Source organism: Lepisosteus platostomus, chromosome 5, assembly GCF_059453375.1.
Source record: "Lepisosteus platostomus isolate fLepPlt1 chromosome 5, fLepPlt1.hap1, whole genome shotgun sequence".
Taxonomy (NCBI): domain Eukaryota; kingdom Metazoa; phylum Chordata; class Actinopteri; order Semionotiformes; family Lepisosteidae; genus Lepisosteus; species Lepisosteus platostomus.
Genome location: NC_142615.1, coordinates 936,163 through 954,236, shown reverse-complemented (window position 1 = coordinate 954,236; position 18,074 = coordinate 936,163). Strand labels below are relative to the sequence as shown.

At 48.3% G+C, this 18,074-nt stretch overlaps 3 long non-coding RNA genes across 10 annotated transcripts; 1 reads left to right on the top strand and 2 right to left on the bottom strand.

The window, feature by feature from the left end:
• The first annotated feature begins 879 nt into the window (after positions 1–879).
• LOC148662328 (uncharacterized) lies at positions 880–6,680 on the top strand. Of its 5 annotated transcripts, none has more exons than XR_015936754.1 (4): positions 880–1,074; positions 2,751–2,908; positions 6,059–6,176; positions 6,265–6,680. It is a non-coding gene; the product is annotated as an uncharacterized LOC148662328 (long non-coding RNA). The 5 variants fall into 5 exon arrangements; XR_015936755.1 differs by lacking the exon at positions 880–1,074 and adding an exon at positions 1,082–1,262; XR_015936756.1 differs by lacking the exon at positions 2,751–2,908 and having other exon boundaries at positions 884–1,074.
• On the bottom strand, positions 6,178–9,437 carry LOC148662327 (uncharacterized). Its single transcript, XR_015936778.1, has 2 exons — positions 9,083–9,437; positions 6,178–6,644 (listed from the first exon to the last, which is right to left on the bottom strand). It is a non-coding gene; the product is annotated as an uncharacterized LOC148662327 (long non-coding RNA).
• Positions 9,438–9,735: 298 nt separating this feature from the next.
• Positions 9,736–17,598, bottom strand: LOC148662326 (uncharacterized). Of its 4 annotated transcripts, XR_015936738.1 has the most exons (13): positions 17,415–17,598; positions 17,202–17,306; positions 16,862–17,067; positions 16,693–16,780; positions 16,537–16,570; positions 16,379–16,416; positions 16,031–16,144; positions 15,780–15,813; positions 15,407–15,651; positions 13,745–13,902; positions 11,307–11,341; positions 10,240–10,357; positions 9,736–10,151 (listed from the first exon to the last, which is right to left on the bottom strand). It is a non-coding gene; the product is annotated as an uncharacterized LOC148662326 (long non-coding RNA). The 4 variants fall into 4 exon arrangements; XR_015936737.1 differs by lacking the exon at positions 17,202–17,306; XR_015936736.1 differs by lacking the exon at positions 17,415–17,598 and having other exon boundaries at positions 16,862–17,130; positions 17,286–17,400.
• Positions 17,599–18,074: the final 476 nt, after the last annotated feature.

The window sequence follows — 18,074 nt, the reverse complement described above, 5'->3', positions numbered from 1 at the left end:
GTGTTCCTGACGGACCGGTCTGCACCGGGGTTCGCCAGACTGCTCTTCCCAGAGACTTCAGTCTGATCACAGCTGAAGCACGAGTCTCTGGAAACGAGGCGTCTGCGACGAGTTTCTCCACTGGGGACACTCCAGCAGCAACACCAGTCCTGACGCAGGCGGAGATCAGTACCTTTACTCCTCATCGACGCACAGAGCCCTCGTCAGGCTTGTGGGAGACAGCCCGGGACCCCAAGAGCCCGCAGGCTGAGGACCGAGGTCCGTGTCGGCCATTACTGGGCTGATTGGAGTGATTGTAGTGATAACAGAGCCCGACTTGCAAACTCTGTTTCACAGCGCGGTGTGGTTAACCGCTGTGATCGAATCCACACAGCTCCTCTGTGCCGGGGGGCGATGTGCTCGTTCCTCTCGGCTGGGGGTCTCTCTCGAGGGCACGACGCCGCATCAGTCTGGGGAGCAGAGGGAGTGCTGTGCTCGGACTCGGAGGAGCAGGACCGAGCCGGACTGCTGCCCTCAGACTCGTGAGCTGTACAGCCGACAGCAGAGCCTCCTGCTCTCTGAGCTCATGCAGCACCAGCCACAGGGGTCACACTGACAGGTAGGGGTACAGGCTGGGTTCCCCTGCCATCTTTTCCCAGATGTTCATGACTATCCAGAGGCTGACAGTGGGAAGACAGGTATGGATTAGTTGGGCTGTGGGTTGTATGATCTCTCCTGTATTCTTTTCCCCAGTTTTCCAGGATGACCGGAGGCTGACAGTGGGAAGACGGGTATGGATTAGTTGGGATGTGGGTTGTGAGATCTCTCCTGTATTCTTTTCCCCAGTTTTCCAGGATGTCCAGAAGCTGACAGTGGGAAGACGGGTGTGGATTAGTTGGGATGTGGGTTGTGAGATCTCTCCTGTATTCTTTTCCCCAGTTTTCCAGGATGTCCAGAAGCTGACAGTGGGAAGACAGGTATGGATTAGTTGGGATGTGGGTTGAATTATCTCTCCTGTATTCTTTTCCCTAATTTTCCAGGATGTCCAGATGTTGACGGTGGGAAGACAGGTGTGGACAGGGAGTTGGGAGGGAGGTGAGGAGCTCTCTGCTCTCTGTATTTCTTCCTCTGTGGCGTCTCTCTGCTCGTCTCTTTCTCTGTCCAGCTGCATGTGGTCTGTGAAACAGCAGCTTCGCAGTGCTGAGCTGGGATTAGGACCGGTGGGTTGCAGAGTTCAGGGTTCGATTCCAGAGGGGGACACAGCTCTTGTACCCCAGAGACAGGTGCTTCAGTTACTGTTCTGATGTTTTATTATAGAGGTGTATTGTGGACAGTGTAGTGTTGACAATAGTGTGCTGACGTCTCATGAAGGCTGTACCTTAACACTGGCACTCGGTGACACTGTGTGCTAAATGCTCACCTGTACTGTGCTTTAGTACTTGAACCTGTGTACGGTTGTAATACTCAGACCAGTGAGCTGAACTCATGCCTGTACTGAGCTTTAATACTCAACACACCTGTGTGCTGAACTAAAACCTTTATTCTGCTTCAGAACTCAACCCTGTGTGCTCAGCTCTCACCTGTACTGTAGTTTAATACTCAGACACACCTGTGTACTGATTCTTCAACTGTACTGCGCTTTAATAATCAGGGACAGATCAGTGTGCTGAATTATCACCTGTATTGAGCTGCAATGATGACACTGACACACCTGTGTGAAGAACTCTAATATGGACAGTTGTAACACTCAGACCTGTGTACTGAACTCTGTACGCTGTACTATAATACTCCAAGACACACCTGTGTGCTGTACTCTCAACTGTACTGAGTTTTAATACTCAATGACAAGCCAGTATTCTGAACCCTTGTAGTGTACTGTAATACTCACAGCTGGACTGAACTGTAGTGAACTTGAATTCTCACACCTGTGTACTGAACTCTCTCCTACACTGAGCTTTAATACTCTGACACACCTGTGTGCTGAACTGTATTGTTTTAGTATTTGAACCTGAGTGCTGAACTGTTGCCTGTGGTGTTGTAGTACTCAAACTTGTGTACTGAGCTCTCGGCTGTTTTGAGCTTTAATACTTTTTGACACACCTGTGTGACAAACTCTAATATGGACAGTTGTAATAATCATACCTGTGTGCTGGACTCTGTACACTGTACTATAATACTCCATGACACATCTCTGTGCCGAATTCTCAACTGTACTGCTCTGTAATAATGACAGTTCTGTGTGCTGAATTGTCCACTTTAATTAACGACTGATAGGTGTGCTGTGCTGAACATTACTACTCAATGACAAACCAGTACTATGTGCCGTTCCCTGTCCTGTGATTTAACACTCAAATCTGTGTACTAAACTCTCCTGTGCTGAATGTTAATACCCAGTGTCACACCAGTGTGCTGAGCTCTCACCTGTAATCCAGCCCACTTCTAAATCCTGTGATAAACCTGTGTGTAAAACTGTGCTGAACTCTCTCAACTTGCTTAGACCAGTTATTAAATCTCGCTAACAAAAACTGACAGTATCGGGAAAACTGTACAAATTTCATATTAAATGCACCTTTGTGAAGTGTGCTGTATGTTGGCCACATCCTTCCTGCTCCCTAGCTGCTGTACACACACATGAAATGGGCTCTCCTACCAACCTTAATCCTTTCTGGTCTTTTTGAACTGGCGTCTGTATTTCAATCGAAGCCTCACTGTCGCGTGTTTGACTGTTCAGAACAGTTTGACTTTCTGCTGGTCCGCTCCTCTGTTGTGAGAGAGCACTGTCTCCTTCTCCAAGGGATCAGCCAGGAAGGAGACGGGTCATAAACACAGGCACTGATGTGGGTCTCCTCCACAAGTCCCATCCAGCAAGCACAGGTTGTGCAGCACATTTCACCCAGAACTGTTCAACATCTGTGTGCTGAGCTGACAAGTAAGTAGTGTTTGTGGGTAGAACAGTCTTGAAATCGAGCTGTTGAATTCAGTTCACCTGCACTCGTTCAGATCACAAACACAGCCTGTGACACAGCATGTCCTCCAGAAATATAAGACCTGCAGGAATGTCTCTTTTATGTGTGATCTTCCATCAAATTTACTGCTCTTTTCCACAATATTTAAGGAATCCTAACAAATGTTGCTGTATCGGTTTCATGAAAATATTTAACATGAGTATAGTAGCAACATCTCTTGGGCAAGAGCATGTTTACAGTGTAAGAGGGCTGCTTTCACGTCTCTGATGTTTTGTTGCCTCGTTCTGAACTGCAGACCGTGCTGGTGATATGGTGTTGCTCAGACAGTACATTGAAACTTCATCTCTGTTGTGTTGTGAAGTGGAGGTTGTACAGGTGGTAGTTCATTGTCGTTTGAAACACACTCATCATCAACGATTCAGTATAACCTGGAAATGTAAAAATAGTGTTGAAGTTCTCCTGTAATACTGACTGTCACGTGTGCTGAACTAATCAGCTGTACTGAGCTCTGATTCTGAAAGGTGTACTGAACTCTGACCTCTACTGTTGTAACTCAGACCTGTGTAATGACCCTCACATGTACTGTTGGTGTTCTCAGACCTGTATGCTGAACTCTGCCTCTGTACTGTTATAACACTGATCTATGTACTGAACTCTGCTCCTGTCCTGTTGTAACTCAGACCTGTGTACTAAGCTTTCCCCTGTATTTTGCTGTAATATTCAAGTCTGTGTTCTGAGCTCTTGTGTACTATACTTGTGTATTATATATACAATATACTTTTATATTGTAATAATCAGAACTGTGTGCTAAGCTCATAGCTGTACATTGTACTGTAGTACTTGGCTCTGTTTCCTGAACTCACATGTACTGTTGTAATACTGAAATGTGTGTAATGACTCAACCTGTGTGCTGAACTTTGGCTTGTACTGCTGTTACTGTCTTATGTGCTTTACTGAGCTTCAGTTGTTTAAACTTATGTACTGAACTGTTCCTGTACTGTTGTAATTCTCAGACCTGTATACTGATCTGTGTTCCTGTACTGTTGTAACATTGAGGGCTGTGTACTGAACTCACTTGTACTGTGTACTAAACTCTGCTGCTGTACAGCTGTAGTACTCAAGTGTGTGTAGTGACCCTAACCTGTATTGTTGAAGTTGTCACATTGTATATTGAACTCTGTACAGCTGTAACACTCTGTTCTGTGTCTTGACCTCTCGCCTGTGCTAAGCTTTATTTTTACAATGTATATACTGAACTCTGCTCCTGTACTGTTGTAATACTCAGCCCTGTGTGTTAATCTTTCCCCTGTATTCTGCTGCAATCTTCAAGCCTGTGGTCTGACCTCTTACATGTACTATTGCAATACTCGGGACTGTGTGCTAAGCTCTTACCTGTACATGGTACTGTAGTACTTAAATCTGTCCTGAACTCATATGTACTGTTGTCTTACTGTGAGCTGTGTATTGAACTCACTTGTACCGAGTTTATATTTTAAAACTTCTACTGAACTCTGCTCCTGTACACCAGTGGTACTCGGACATAATGACCCTCACCTGTATTGTTGGAGTTGTCGGATTGCTTACTGAACTCTGCTTCTGTGTTTTTATAGTACTTTGAGCTACAGCCTGAACTCCCACCTGTACTGAGCTTTAATGCTGAAACAAGTACTGAACTCTGCTCTTGTACTGCTCTAATACTCAGCCCTGTGTGCTAAGCTTTCCACTGTACTATTGTGCTGTAATATTCAAGTCTGTGCTCTGAGCTCTTGTATGTACTGTTGTGATCAGAATTGTTTAATGTCTCAGCTTCATGTTGTACTATAGTACCTCCATCTCTCATACTGAACTCTCATCTGTGTATCTCACACTATAGTGGTGTAGTGCTTACATTGGTGGGCTGCGTCCATAGCTGTGGGTTAGTGTATTACTCAACCCTGTCACCTGCCTGTGCTTGTAGTGTTGTGATGCTTTTATTTGTGTGCCGACTTCCGTTTTCTTACCTGTAGTGCTGTGCTAGTCTGACTGGTGTTGCCCTCTCATGTGTATTGCAGTATTACTCAAATGTGTCCTCTGCTCTCACATACTGTAGTAATGCTCCAGCCTGCTCCTGCCCTCTGAGCCCTGGACTTGTAGTTTGCAGACCTGTCTTTAACTACTCTCCTGTCCTCTGCTGTCATATTTACACACAGACCTTTACTTGGGGTTGTAGTACAGCACCCTCACTGCCTCTGATCTGACCTCTTTAGAAAACAGCCGTGTCAGGAGCAGAGCTGGTGGAGCTGTGAATAAAGTCACTATGGGGAGGTGGTGAATATTAACTCAGGGGCTGGCCACACCACATCTCATGATTCTCAGAGGCAGGGGGACGGTGTTCTCTCCTGTCACTGTACCCAAACCCCCACGCTGCAGCCTCAGATAGAAAGGAAAAAGGGACCCTTATTAAAGTCACAGCTTCTGTTTGAAATCACTGCAGCAAGAGGTGTCTGGCTCAGAGATGGAGGGAGGAGAGAGGCACTTACAGCCTTTAGCCAGCAGAGGGCAGGGTGTCTCTAAGCATCTGCCTTTCCCCCACCTTGATTCTTTAGCAGAGTGATCCCCTCCAGGCTGCACTACATTTCCCAGCAGGCCATGAGGGAATGGTGGCCAACAGGCTGCCTCCCCTGGGTTACTGATGCAGCTGTTAATTCTAGGCTGTAGCCAGTGTGTATAATGAGGGGGGTGGAGTAGAGCTCATGCAGAGGGCTGGGAGAACTGCATCACCCACAAGGACCTGCTCCATTCAGTCACCTGACCCCTGGGACAAAGATGATTGGTCAGAAGACATTTGAAAAGCAGGCAGTGACAGAGGGCAGTAGTGCTGTTGGAGGAGCAGAGATAGAAAAGAGCTCTCGCCTCCAACACAGAAACTGATCTGGGACAGTTTGTAGACCTACTGCTCAGTGGTCCTGGTGTTCAGGTCGCTGCAGGGGAGGGGGGCTGGTGACCCTCTGATGGGATTCACTCTGGGAGAATGAGGGAACAAGTAACAGCTGATCCTCATGACTGCTCTCACCTCCTGGCCAGGGGAGTCTCTCATACAGAAGCTAAACCCAGTAGTTTTTCATCTTTTTCAGCTCTGAGGGGACGAGGGACCTGTCCTGACCCACTGTGCAGTTCACAGTCCCCATCCTCCTCCTACTGCAGCTGAGGCACAGCTGGACAGCTCTCAGGACAGACACTCACAGCCACAAGGTAAGGAAACAGGGCTCTTTATTCACAGTTTGAGATGAAGCGTTCCAGAAACCACAAGACAAACCTCTAGTTCTTCTCCCAACTGTAGCTAGACGTGCAGTCGGCTTCCCCAGGCCTCTGTGAAGACAAGTCAGACTCCCAGCTCCCAGGCTCAGCAGTCAGACCTCCTCCCCCGACACAGCTCAGCTCTGCAGCTCTTCCCTCCTGCTCTGCTCAGCACAACTGCTCTCTGTCCCCAACAGCACCAGACTGAAGGCCTCCCCTCCTGCCTTTTAACTGTCTCCCCACCAATCGTCTTCCACCAATTAGGCAGGTGATTATAGGCTGCAGGTTGTTCTCCTGGGCCTCGTTGGGGATGATCCCATATAAAAATCAGACTGTTAAACGAGGGCAGGAGCTTGTTTTGGGTCTCAGGATTAATCTTGCTGGATGTCCTACAGGCTCCTCTGTGTTGGGGCTCAGTTGTTCCTAAAATAAATAAAAATAAAAGTGTAATTATGTGAATATTTGTACAAATTAAATGAAAACCAAGCATCTTGTTTTCTACAGGTTTTGATCCCACAGCCTCTGTGTTAGAAGCCCAGAGCTCTTCCACTGAGCCACAGCGTCTCTGTGAGTCTGGGGCTCCTGTGTGCTCTTGGCCTTCCCAGCTCAGGGTTCGAGACTGAGGGATAAAAGACAGACCGAATGAGCTCTCCTTCAGGACAGGAGCCAGTGGAGGAGTGGAGATGGTGCTGAGCTCCTGAGCACAAGGTTGCGGGTTCAAGTCCTGGCTGAGGGCTGAGGTGAATTTGCAGTGCGATTCTCCCCAGCAGTGAGAAGTAAGAACCCACAGCCCTTGTGTCTTTATTTATCAGTGTGTTACTGTTCACAAGAATTAAATTAACAAAAGCTCCAGGTCCTTCCAGGATTTGAACCCACAACCTCCAGGCAGAAGTCCAGAGCTCTTCCCCTGAGCCACAGTGTGTCTTTGTAGGTGTGGGGCTCCTGTGGGCTCTTGGTCTTCTTCCCAGTTCAGGGCTGAAACGGAGGGATAAGAGACAGACCGAATCCCTCTCCGCTCCGGGCAGCAGACGGAGGAGTGGAGACGGTGCTGGGCTCATGACCGCAAGGTTGTGGGTTCAAATCCTGGCCAGTCCCTGGTAAGTATCACCCAGGTGAGTATCCAAGGTAAGTATGTGGGCTGGGTAGACAGGAGGGGTAGACAGGGCTAGGTAGGAGGGTGGGACAGTCAGGTTGAGAGGGTGGGGTAGGTAGGACAGGCAGGGCCAGGTAGTGCAGGTAGGAGGAGGAGGGTGGGGTAGACAGGCCCAGCTAGCAGGTGGGGGCAGGTCAGCTAAGAGAGGACAGGCAGGGCTGGGAGGTGCAGGCAGGGGGTTAGGTAGAGGGGGTAGATAGGGGTAGGCAGGGCTGGGAGAGGTAGACAGGTGCAGGCAGCAGGAGGTGGGTGGGGTAGGTAGGACCAGGTAGGGTAGAATAGCAGGGGGGTGGGGTAGGTTAGGGGAGACAGGGGGGTAGGTAGAGCTGGGAGGGGCAGGCAGGGTCAGGTGAGGCAGGAGGTGGCCTGGGCTGAGGAGGAGAGAGTAAGAGAAGGAGCAGAGAGGAGCCCAGGCCACAGGGGGGGATCAGATAGGAGAGGGGCAGGTAGAGAGGAGGGTCAGGTGAGGCAGGAGGTGGCCTGGGCTGAGGAGGAGAGAGTAAGAGAAGGAGCAGAGAGGGGCCCAGGCCACAGGGGGGTCAGATAGGGGGTAGGGCAGGTAGAGTAGAGAGGAGGGTCAGGTGAGGTAGGAGGTGGCCTGGGCTGAGGAGGAGAGAGTAAGAGAAGGAGCAGAGAGGAGCCCAGGCCATGGGGGGGGGGTTAGGTGGGGTAGAGGAGGTAGGCAGGGCTAGGAGAGGCAGGCAGGAGGAGGTGGGTGGGGTGGGCAGGAGCAGGTAGAACAGGGGGTGGGGTAGGTGGTGGTGTTGACAGGTAGGGGTAGAAGAGGAGGGTGGGCTGATGTTTTTTCATGTTCTCCCCTCACCCCCTCCCCTATTAGTAACTAGTGTCATTAAATACTATATATATATAAAAAAATGATATTACAGATAGTAATTTTATATATAACACAGATTTGGGGGGAGGGGAGAACATGAAAAAACATCAGCCCACCCTCATCCTCTGTCACCACCACCTACCCCACCCCCTGTTCTACCTGCTCCTGCCCACCCCACCCACCTCCTCCTCCTCCTCCTGCCTGCCTGCCTCTCCTAGCCCTGCCTACCTCCTCTATCCCACCTAACCCCCCCCCCTAGTGGCCTGGGCTCCTCTCTGCTCCTTCTCTTACTCTCTCCTCCTCAGCCCAGGCCACCTCCTATCTCACCTGACCCTCCTCTCTACTCTACCTACCCTAACCCCCCCTATCTGACCCTCTCTCCTACCCCCCTCTACCCCTCCTATCTGACCCCCCCCTGTGGCCTGGGCCCCTCTCTGCTCCTTCTCTTACTCTCTCCTCCTCAGCCCAGGCCACCTCCAATCTCACCTGACCCTGCCTGCCCCTCCCAGCTCTACCTACCCCCCTGTCTCCCCTAACCCACCCCACCCCCCTGCTATTCTACCCTACCTGGTCCTACCTACCCCACCCACCTCCTGCTGCCTGCACCTGTCTACCTCTCCCAGCCCTGCCTACCCCTATCTACCCCCTCTACCTAACCCCCTGCCTGCACCTCCCAGCCCTGCCTGTCCTCTCTCAGCTGACCTGCCCCCACCTGCTAGCTGGGCCTGTCTACCCCACCCTCCTCCTACCTGCACTACCTGGCCCTGCCTGTCCTACCTACCCCACCCTCTCAACCTGACTGTCCCACCCTCCTGCCTAGCCCTGTCTACCCCTCCTGTCTACCCAGCCCACATACTTACCTTGGATACTCACCTGGGTGATACTTACCAGGGACCGGCCAGGATTTGAACCCACAACCTTGCGGTCATAAGCCCAGCACCGTCTCCACTCCTCCATCTGCTGCCCGGAGCGGAGAGGGATTCGGTCTGTCTCTTATCCCTCCGTTTCAGCCCTGAACTGGGAAGAAGACCAAGAGCCCACAGGAGCCCCACACCTACAAAGACACACTGTGGCTCAGGGGAAGAGCTCTGGACTTCTGCCTGGAGGTTGTGGGTTCAAATCCTGGAAGGACCAGGAGCTTTTGTTAATTTAATTCTTGTGAACAGTAACACACTGATAAATAAAGACACCAGGGCTGTGGGTTCTTACTTCTCACTGCTGGGGAGAATAACACTGCAAATTCACCTCAGCTCTCAGCCAGGACTTGAACCCGCAACCTTGTGCTCAGGAGCTCAGCACCATCTCCACTCCTCCACTGGCTCCTGTCCTGAAGGAGAGCTCATTCGGTCTGTCTTTTATCCCTCAGTCTCGAACCCTGAGCTGGGAAGGCCAAGAGCACACAGGAGCCCCAGACTCACAGAGACACTGTGGCTCAGTGGAAGAGCTCTGGGCTTCTAACACAGAGGCTGTGGGATCAAAACCTGTAGAAAACAAGATGCTTGGTTTTCATTTAATTTGCACAAATATTCACATAATTACACTTTTATTTTTATTTATTTTAGGAACAACTGAGCCCCAACACAGAGGAGCCTGTAGGACATCCAGCAAGATTAATCCTGAGACCCAAAACAAGCTCCTGCCCTCGTTTAACAGTCTGATTTTTATATGGGATCATCCCCAACGAGGCCCAGGAGAACAACCTGCAGCCTATAATCACCTGCCTAATTGGTGGAAGACGATTGGTGGGGAGACAGTTAAAAGGCAGGAGGGGAGGCCTTCAGTCTGGTGCTGCTGGGGACAGAGAGCAGTTGTGCTGAGCAGAGCAGGAGGGAAGAGCTGCAGAGCTGAGCTGTGTCGGGGGAGGAGGTCTGACTGCTGAGCCTGGGAGCTGGGAGTCTGACTTGTCTTCACAGAGGCCTGGGGAAGCCGACTGCACGTCTAGCTACAGTTGGGAGAAGAACTAGAGGTTTGTCTTGTGGTTTCTGGAACGCTTCATCTCAAACTGTGAATAAAGAGCCCTGTTTCCTTACCTTGTGGCTGTGAGTGTCTGTCCTGAGAGCTGTCCAGCTGTGCCTCAGCTGCAGTAGGAGGAGGATGGGGACTGTGAACTGCACAGTGGGTCAGGACAGGTCCCTCGTCCCCTCAGAGCTGAAAAAGATGAAAAACTACTGCGTTTAGCTTCTGTATGAGAGACTCCCCTGGCCAGGAGGTGAGAGCAGTCATGAGGATTAGCTGTTACTTGTTCCCTCATTCTCCCAGAGTGAATCCCATCAGAGGGTCACCAGCCCCCCTCCCCTGCAGCGCCCTGAACACCAGGACCACTGAGCAGTAGGCCTAAAAACTGTCCCAGATCGGTTTCTGTGATGGAGCCGAGAGCTCTTTTCTATCTCTGCTCCTCCAACAGCACTACCACCCTCTGTCACTGCCTGCTTTTCAAATGTCTTCTGACCAATCATCTTTGTCCCAGGGGTCAGGTGACTGAATGGAGCAGGTCCTTGTGGGTGATGCAGTTCTCCCAGCCCTCTGCATGAGCTCTACTCCACCCCCCTCATTATACACACTGGCTACAGCCTAGAATTAACAGCTGCATCAGTAACCCAGGGGAGGCAGCCTGTTGGCCACCATTCCCTCATGGCCTGCTGGGAACTGTAGTGCAGCCTGGAGGGGATCACTCTGCTGGAGAATCAAGGGGCAGGGGAAGAGGTAGATGTTTAGCCTCTCACCTCCTTCCATCTCTGAGCCAGATGCCTCTTGGTGCAGTGATTTCAAACAGAAGCTGTGACTTTAATAAGGGTGCCCCTTTCCTTTCTGTCTGAGGCTGCAGCGTGGGGGTTTGGGTACAGTGACAGGAGAGAACACTGTCCCCCTGCCTCTGAGAATCATGAGATGTGGCGTGGCCAGCCCGAGTTAATATTCACCACCTCCCCATAGTGACTTTATTCACAGCTCCACCAGCTCTGCTCCTGACACGGCTGTTCTCCAGTCAGGTTGCTTTTCATGATCAAGAAATTTTCATGACACCAGGACCCCTGGGAGTTGTGTAAATAACAGGCACAGCTCTGTGCTAGAGTATAGAGAGCCCCAGGGGTGAACTTACCCACATTGAGTTCAGAGTCCTTACACCGACCCTATCTGTAATCAGGAAATGATAAATCGGATTCAGCACTCGGTCACTGTGCTGCCACAACACAGGTAAAAGCTCAGTGTGTCAAGATTAATGCAGAGGACAGATGTACAGTTCAACACAGGTCCGAAAACTACAAGTCAAGGTCAGAGAGAGCAGGAAAAGGCTGGAGTGTTACTGCAGCAGGTGTGGGAGATGAGGACACAGGGCTGCACACTGGACAGTATATGTGACAGTTAAGGGTGGAGTGTTCAGTATTACAACAATGTACAGGAGAGGACAACACCAGTCAGACTATCACAACAGTACAGAGCACAGAGTACAGGTACGGAGTTCAGTACCTAAGCCCAAGAATTACAACAATACAAGCACAGAGAGGGCACAGGGCTAAGTACTACAATACAGGTATAAACTTGTCACATAAGCCTGAGTACTACAGCAGTATATTGAGTTACACCAATAAGAGAGCAGTAGAGTAGGCATCAGCACAGGTAGAGAGTTTAGTATACGAAATTCACCTTACTGTTTACACTGCAGCATGCAGAGTTAAGTATATAGTGATGATTACAGTAGTACATTGAAAAGCTCAGAACACAGACTTGAATATTTCAACAGTACTACAGCTCCCTTAGGACACAGTGCTGAGTATTACAACAGTACAGGAGCAGAGCTCAGTACATGGTTCAGACTATAAGATTAGAACAGGTGAGAGTTCAGTCTATAATTCAAAGTACTATAAAAATAGACAGAATTGAGTAAAGCATCTGACAACTACAGCAACGTTAGGGGCATTGGGGGGAGTAGCACTATGGGACAGGAGCAGAGTTCAGTTCAGTTCCAGAATAAACGCAGCACCAGTGAGTTCAGTACCCAGTTCTCAATAATACAGCAGTACAGGTGAGGTCAGGGAACAGATATGAGTACTACAGTACATTGTACAGCTATGAGCTTAGGATATAGTTCTGACTACAGTAGTACATACCAGAGCTACAAAAACAGACTTGAATATTACAGCCAGATACCATGGAAAGCCTAGTCAACAGGTCTATCACAAACATACAGGAGCAGACTTCAGCAAATACTGCAGCAGTAAAGATCACAACAGGCAAGAGTTCAAGACAGATCAGAGTCTTATTACAGTACAGAGGCAGAGTTCAGTTCACAGGTCTCACTATTTCAACAATACAAGCAGAAGCAGTATACAGGTTTGACAATTACAACAGTACAGGAACAGAGTTCAGGATCCAGGGCTGAGTATTACAACAGTACAGAAGCAGAGATCAATACACATTTCAGAATTTAAACTCAGTACACAGCTCTCGCGTTTACAACAGTACAAGAAGAGTTCAGTACAGTACACAAGACTATTACAGTAGAACAAGCAGGACTTCAGGATACAGGTATGGTCATTATACAGGGCTGAGAATCACAACAGTACAGGTACAGAGTTAAAACATACGTTTAAACAACTGAAGCTCAGTAAAGCACATAAGACAGAAACAGCAGTACAAGCAAGATTTCAGGAAACCGGTAAAGTCATTACACACATTTCAGTATTACAACAGTACATGTGAGGTTAGAAAACAGATCTGAGTAGTACAGTACAATGTACAGTTAAGAGGTCAGCATACAGTTATGATTACAATAGTACATGTAAGAGCTCAGAACACAGACTTGAATATTACAGCACAATACAGGGGAAAGATTAACACACAGGGCTGAGTACTGCAGTACAGGAGCAGAAGTCGGTACATGTTTCAGAATTAAAGCTCAGTATAGGTGAGTTCAGGATACAGGTCACAGTACATGTGAGGGTCATTACACAGGTCTGAGTTACAACAGTAGAGGTCAGAGTTCAGTACACCTTTCAGAATCAGAGCTCAGTACAGCTGATTAGTTTAGCACACGTGACAGTCAGTATTACAGGAGAACCTCAACACTATTTTTACATTTCCAGGTTATACTGAATCGTTGATGATGAGTGTGTTTCACACGACAATGAAACTACCACCTGTACAACCTCCACTTCACAACAGAGATGAAACAATGTTGTGTCTGAGCAACACCATATCACCATCACGGTCTGCAGTTCAGAACGAGGCAACAAAACAGAGACATGAAAGCAGCCCTCTTACACTGTAAACATGCTCTTGACCAAGAGATGTTGCCACTATATTCATGTTAAATATTTTCATGAAACCAATACAGCAACATTTTTTAGATTCCTTAAATATTGTGGAAAAAAGCAGTAAATTTGATGGAAGATCACACATAAAAGAGACATTCCTGCAGGTCTTATATTTCTGGAGGACATGCTGTGTCACAGGCTGTGTTTGTGATCTGAACGAGTGCAGGTGAACTGAATTCAACAGCTCGATTTCAAGACTGTTCTACCCACAAACACTACTTACTTGTCAGCTCAGCACACAGATGTTGAACAGTTCTGGGTGAAATGTGCTGCACAACCTGTGCTTGCTGGATGGGACTTGTGGAGGAGACCCACATCAGTGCCTGTGTTTATGACCCGTCTCCTTCCTGGCTGATCCCTTGGAGAAGGAGACAGTGCTCTCTCACAACAGAGGAGCGGACCAGCAGAAAGTCAAACTGTTCTGAACAGTCAAACACGCGACAGTGAGGCTTCGATTGAAATACAGACGCCAGTTCAAAAAGACCAGAAAGGATTAAGGCTGGTAGGAGTGCCCATTTCATGTGTGTGTACAGCAGCTAGGGAGCAGGAAGGATGTGGCCAACATACAGCACGTTCACAAAAGTGCATTTAATATGAAATTTGTACAATACTGTAAGTTTATTTTGTTAGCGAGACTTAATAACCAGTCTAAGCAAGTTGAGAGAGTTCAGCACAGTTTTACACACAGGTTTATCACAGGATTTAGAATTGGGCTGGATTACAGGTGAGAGCTCAGCACACTGGTGTGACACTGGGTATTAACATTCAGCACAGGAGAGTTTAGTACACAGATTTGAGTGTTAAATCACAGGGCACAGAGTACTGGTTTGTCATTGAGTAGTAAAGTTCAGTACAGCGGAGTTCAGTACACAGGTCTGAATATTAAAATACACTACAGGTCAGGGTTCAAAATACTGGTGTGTCCGAGTATTCAATCTCAGTCGTTCATTAAAGTGGAGAACTCGGCACACAGATGTGTCATGGAGTATAATAGTACAGTGTACAGAGTTCAGCACAGTTTTGATTGTCACAACTGTACATATTAGGGTTCGTCACACAGGTGTCAAAAAGTATTAAAGCTCAAAACCACCGAGAGTACAGTACACAAGTTTGAGTACTACAACACCACAGGCAATAGTTCAGCACTCAGGTTCAAATACTAAAACAATACAGTTCAGCACACAGGTGTGTCAGAGTATTAAAGCTCAGTGTAGGAGAGAGTTCAGTACACAGGTGTGAGAATTCAAGTTCACTACAGGTGAGTTCAGTCCAGCTGTGAGTATTACAGTACACTACAAGGGTTCAGAATACTGGCTTGTCATTGAGTATTACATCTCAGTACAGTTGAGAGTACAGCACACAGGTGTGTCTTGGAGTATTATAGTACAGCATACAGAGTTCAGTACACAGGTCTGAGTGTTACAACTGTCCATATTAGAGTTCTTCACACAGGTGTGTCAGTGTCATCATTGCAGCTCAATACAGGTGATAATTCAGCACACTGATCTGTCCCTGATTATTAAAGCGCAGTACAGTTGAAGAATCAGTACACAGGTGTGTCTGAGTATTAAACTACAGTACAGGTGAGAGCTGAGCACACAGGGTTGAGTTCTGAAGCAGAATAAAGGTTTTAGTTCAGCGCACAGGTGTGTTGAGTATTAAAGCTCAGTACAGGCATGTGTTCAGCTCACTGGTCTGAGTATTACAACTGTACACAGGTTCAAGTACTAAAGCACAGTACAGGTGAGCATTTAGCACACTGTGTCACCGAGTGCCAGTGTTAAGGTACAGCCTTCATGAGACGTCAGCATACCATTGTCAACACTACACTGTCTACAATACACCTCTATAATAAAACATGATATCAGAACAGTAACTGAAGTACCTGTCTCTGGGATACAAGAGCTGTGTCCCCCTCTGGAATCGAACCCTGAACTCTGCAACCCACCGGTCCTAATCCCAGCTCAGCACTGCGAAGCTGCTGTTTCACAGACCACATGCAGCTGGACTGAGAGAAAGAGACGAGCAGAGAGACGCCACAGAGGAAGAAATACAGACAGCAGAGAGCTCCTCACCTCCCTCCCAACTCCCCGTCCACACCTGTCTTCCCACCGTCAACATCTGGACATCCTGGAAAATTAGGGAAAAGAATACAGGACTGATCATGCAAATGGCATCCATACCTGCCTTCCCACTGCACATCCTGGAAAATTAGGTTACGGAATGCAGGAGAGACCATCCAATCTGTATATCCATACCTGTCATCCTAAAGGCTGTCAGCCTGTGGACATCCTGGAAAACACAGGAGAGAGTCCAATCAGCATACTTACCTGTCTTTCCACTTTCCTGGCTGTCCAGATGTTGACAATCAGGGAAAAGAATAAATGAGACTCCAGACTGGATCCCAACTCCACACCTCTCTTCCCACTGTCAGCCACTGGACATCCTAGAAAACTGGGGAAAATAATACAGGAAAGATCATTCAACCCACATCCCAACTAATCCATACCTCTCTTCCCACTGTCAGCCTCCGGTCATCCTGAAAAACTAGGGAAACGAGACTGGAGAGAGCATCTAACCTCCATCACAACTCCCATCTTCCCACTGTCAGCTTCTGGACATCCTGGAAAATTCAGAAAAAGAAAACAGGAGAGATCATTTAACCCACCTCACAACTAATCCATACCTGTCTTCCCGCTGTCAGCCTCTGGACATCCTGGAAAATACAGGAAAGATCATCCAACATGCAACCCAACTAATCTATACCTGTCTTCCCACTGTCAGCCTGTGGACATCCTGGAAAACTGGGGAAAAGATGACAGGAGATCATACAATCCACATCCCAACTAATCCATACCCGTCTTCCCACTGTCAGCCTCTGGACGTCCTGGAAAACTGGAGAAAGGAATACAGGAGAGATCATGCAAATGGCATCCATACCTGCCTTCCCACTGCACATCCTGGAAAATTAGGTTATGGAATGCAGGAGAGACCATCCAATCTGTATATCCATACCTGTCATCCTAGAGGCTGTCGGCCTGTGGACATCCTGGAAAACACAGGAGAGAGTCCAATCAGCATACTTACCTGTCTTTCCACTGTCAACATCTGGACAGCCAGGAAGATCAGGGAAAAGAATAAATGAGTCTAAATTCGATCCCAACTCCACACCTGTCTTCCCACTGTCAGCCTCTGGACAATCAGGAAAACAAGAGACTGGAGAGAGCATCTAACCTCCATCACAACTCCCATCTTCCCACTGTCAGCTTCTGGACATCCTGGAAATTTGGGAAAAGATGACAGGAGAGATCATTCAACCCACATCCCAACTAATCCATACCTGTCTTCCCACTGTCAGCCTCTGGACATCCTAGAAAACTGGGGAAAATACAGGAAAAATCATTCAACCTACATCCCAACTAATCCATACCTCTCTTCCCACTGTCAGCCTTCGGTCATCCTGAAAAACTAGGGAAACAAGAGACTGGAGAGAACATCTAACCTCCATCACAACTCCCATCTTCCCACTGTCAGCTTCTGGACATCCTGGAAAATTTGGGAAAAGATGACAGGAGAGATCATTCAACCCACATCCCAACTAATCCATACCTGTCTTCCCACTGTCAGCCTCTGGACATCCTGGAAACCAACACAGGAGAGAGTCCAATCAGCATACATACCCGTCTTTCCACTGTCAACATCTGGACAGCCAGGAAAATCAGGGAAAAGAATAAATGAGTCCAGACTCGATCCCAACTCCACACCTCTCTTCCCACTGTCAGCCTCTGGACAATCAGGAAAATTAGGGAAAGGAATACAGGAGAGGTCAATACTACACTGTCCACAATACACCTCTATAATAAAACATGACATCAGAACAGTAACTGAAGTACCTGTCTCTGGGATACAAGAACTGTGTCCCCCTCTGGAATCGAACCCTGAACTCTGCAACCCACCGGTCCTAATCCCAGCTCAGCACTGCAAAGCTGCTGTTTCACAGACCACATGCAGCTGGACTGAGAGAAAGAGCCGAGCAGAGAGACGCCACAGAGGAAGAAATACAGACAGCAGAGAGCTCCTCACCTCCCTCCCAACTCCCTGTCCACACCTGTCTTCCCACTGTCAGCCTCTGGACATCCTGGAAAACTGGGGAAAAGAATACAGGAGAGATCATACAACCCACATCCCAACTAATCCATACCTGTCTTCCCACTGTCAGCCTCAGTCATTCTGCTGTCTTCATTTCCAGAGAGCTTTCCTCCTGCATCTGGACTCCTCATCCAGACCACTGGGTTGTTGTTCATGCCTTTGAGAGAGAAACATGAAACTGCTCTCAAACTGAGCAACAACAACCGAGAGCAACTCCCAACATCACTCGACACAGAGGAGCAGTGGGGGTCCCTTCACAGCTAAAAACAGCAGAGACACGTCTGAACTCTCTTCCACTCCTGATGGTGACAAGAAAAATACTCCATCTACTACTGGTCCTACTCACATTAGCAGTACTGCTTCATTAGCATCCCTCCTGAAAATACAGCTTTTCTTTGAGCTCC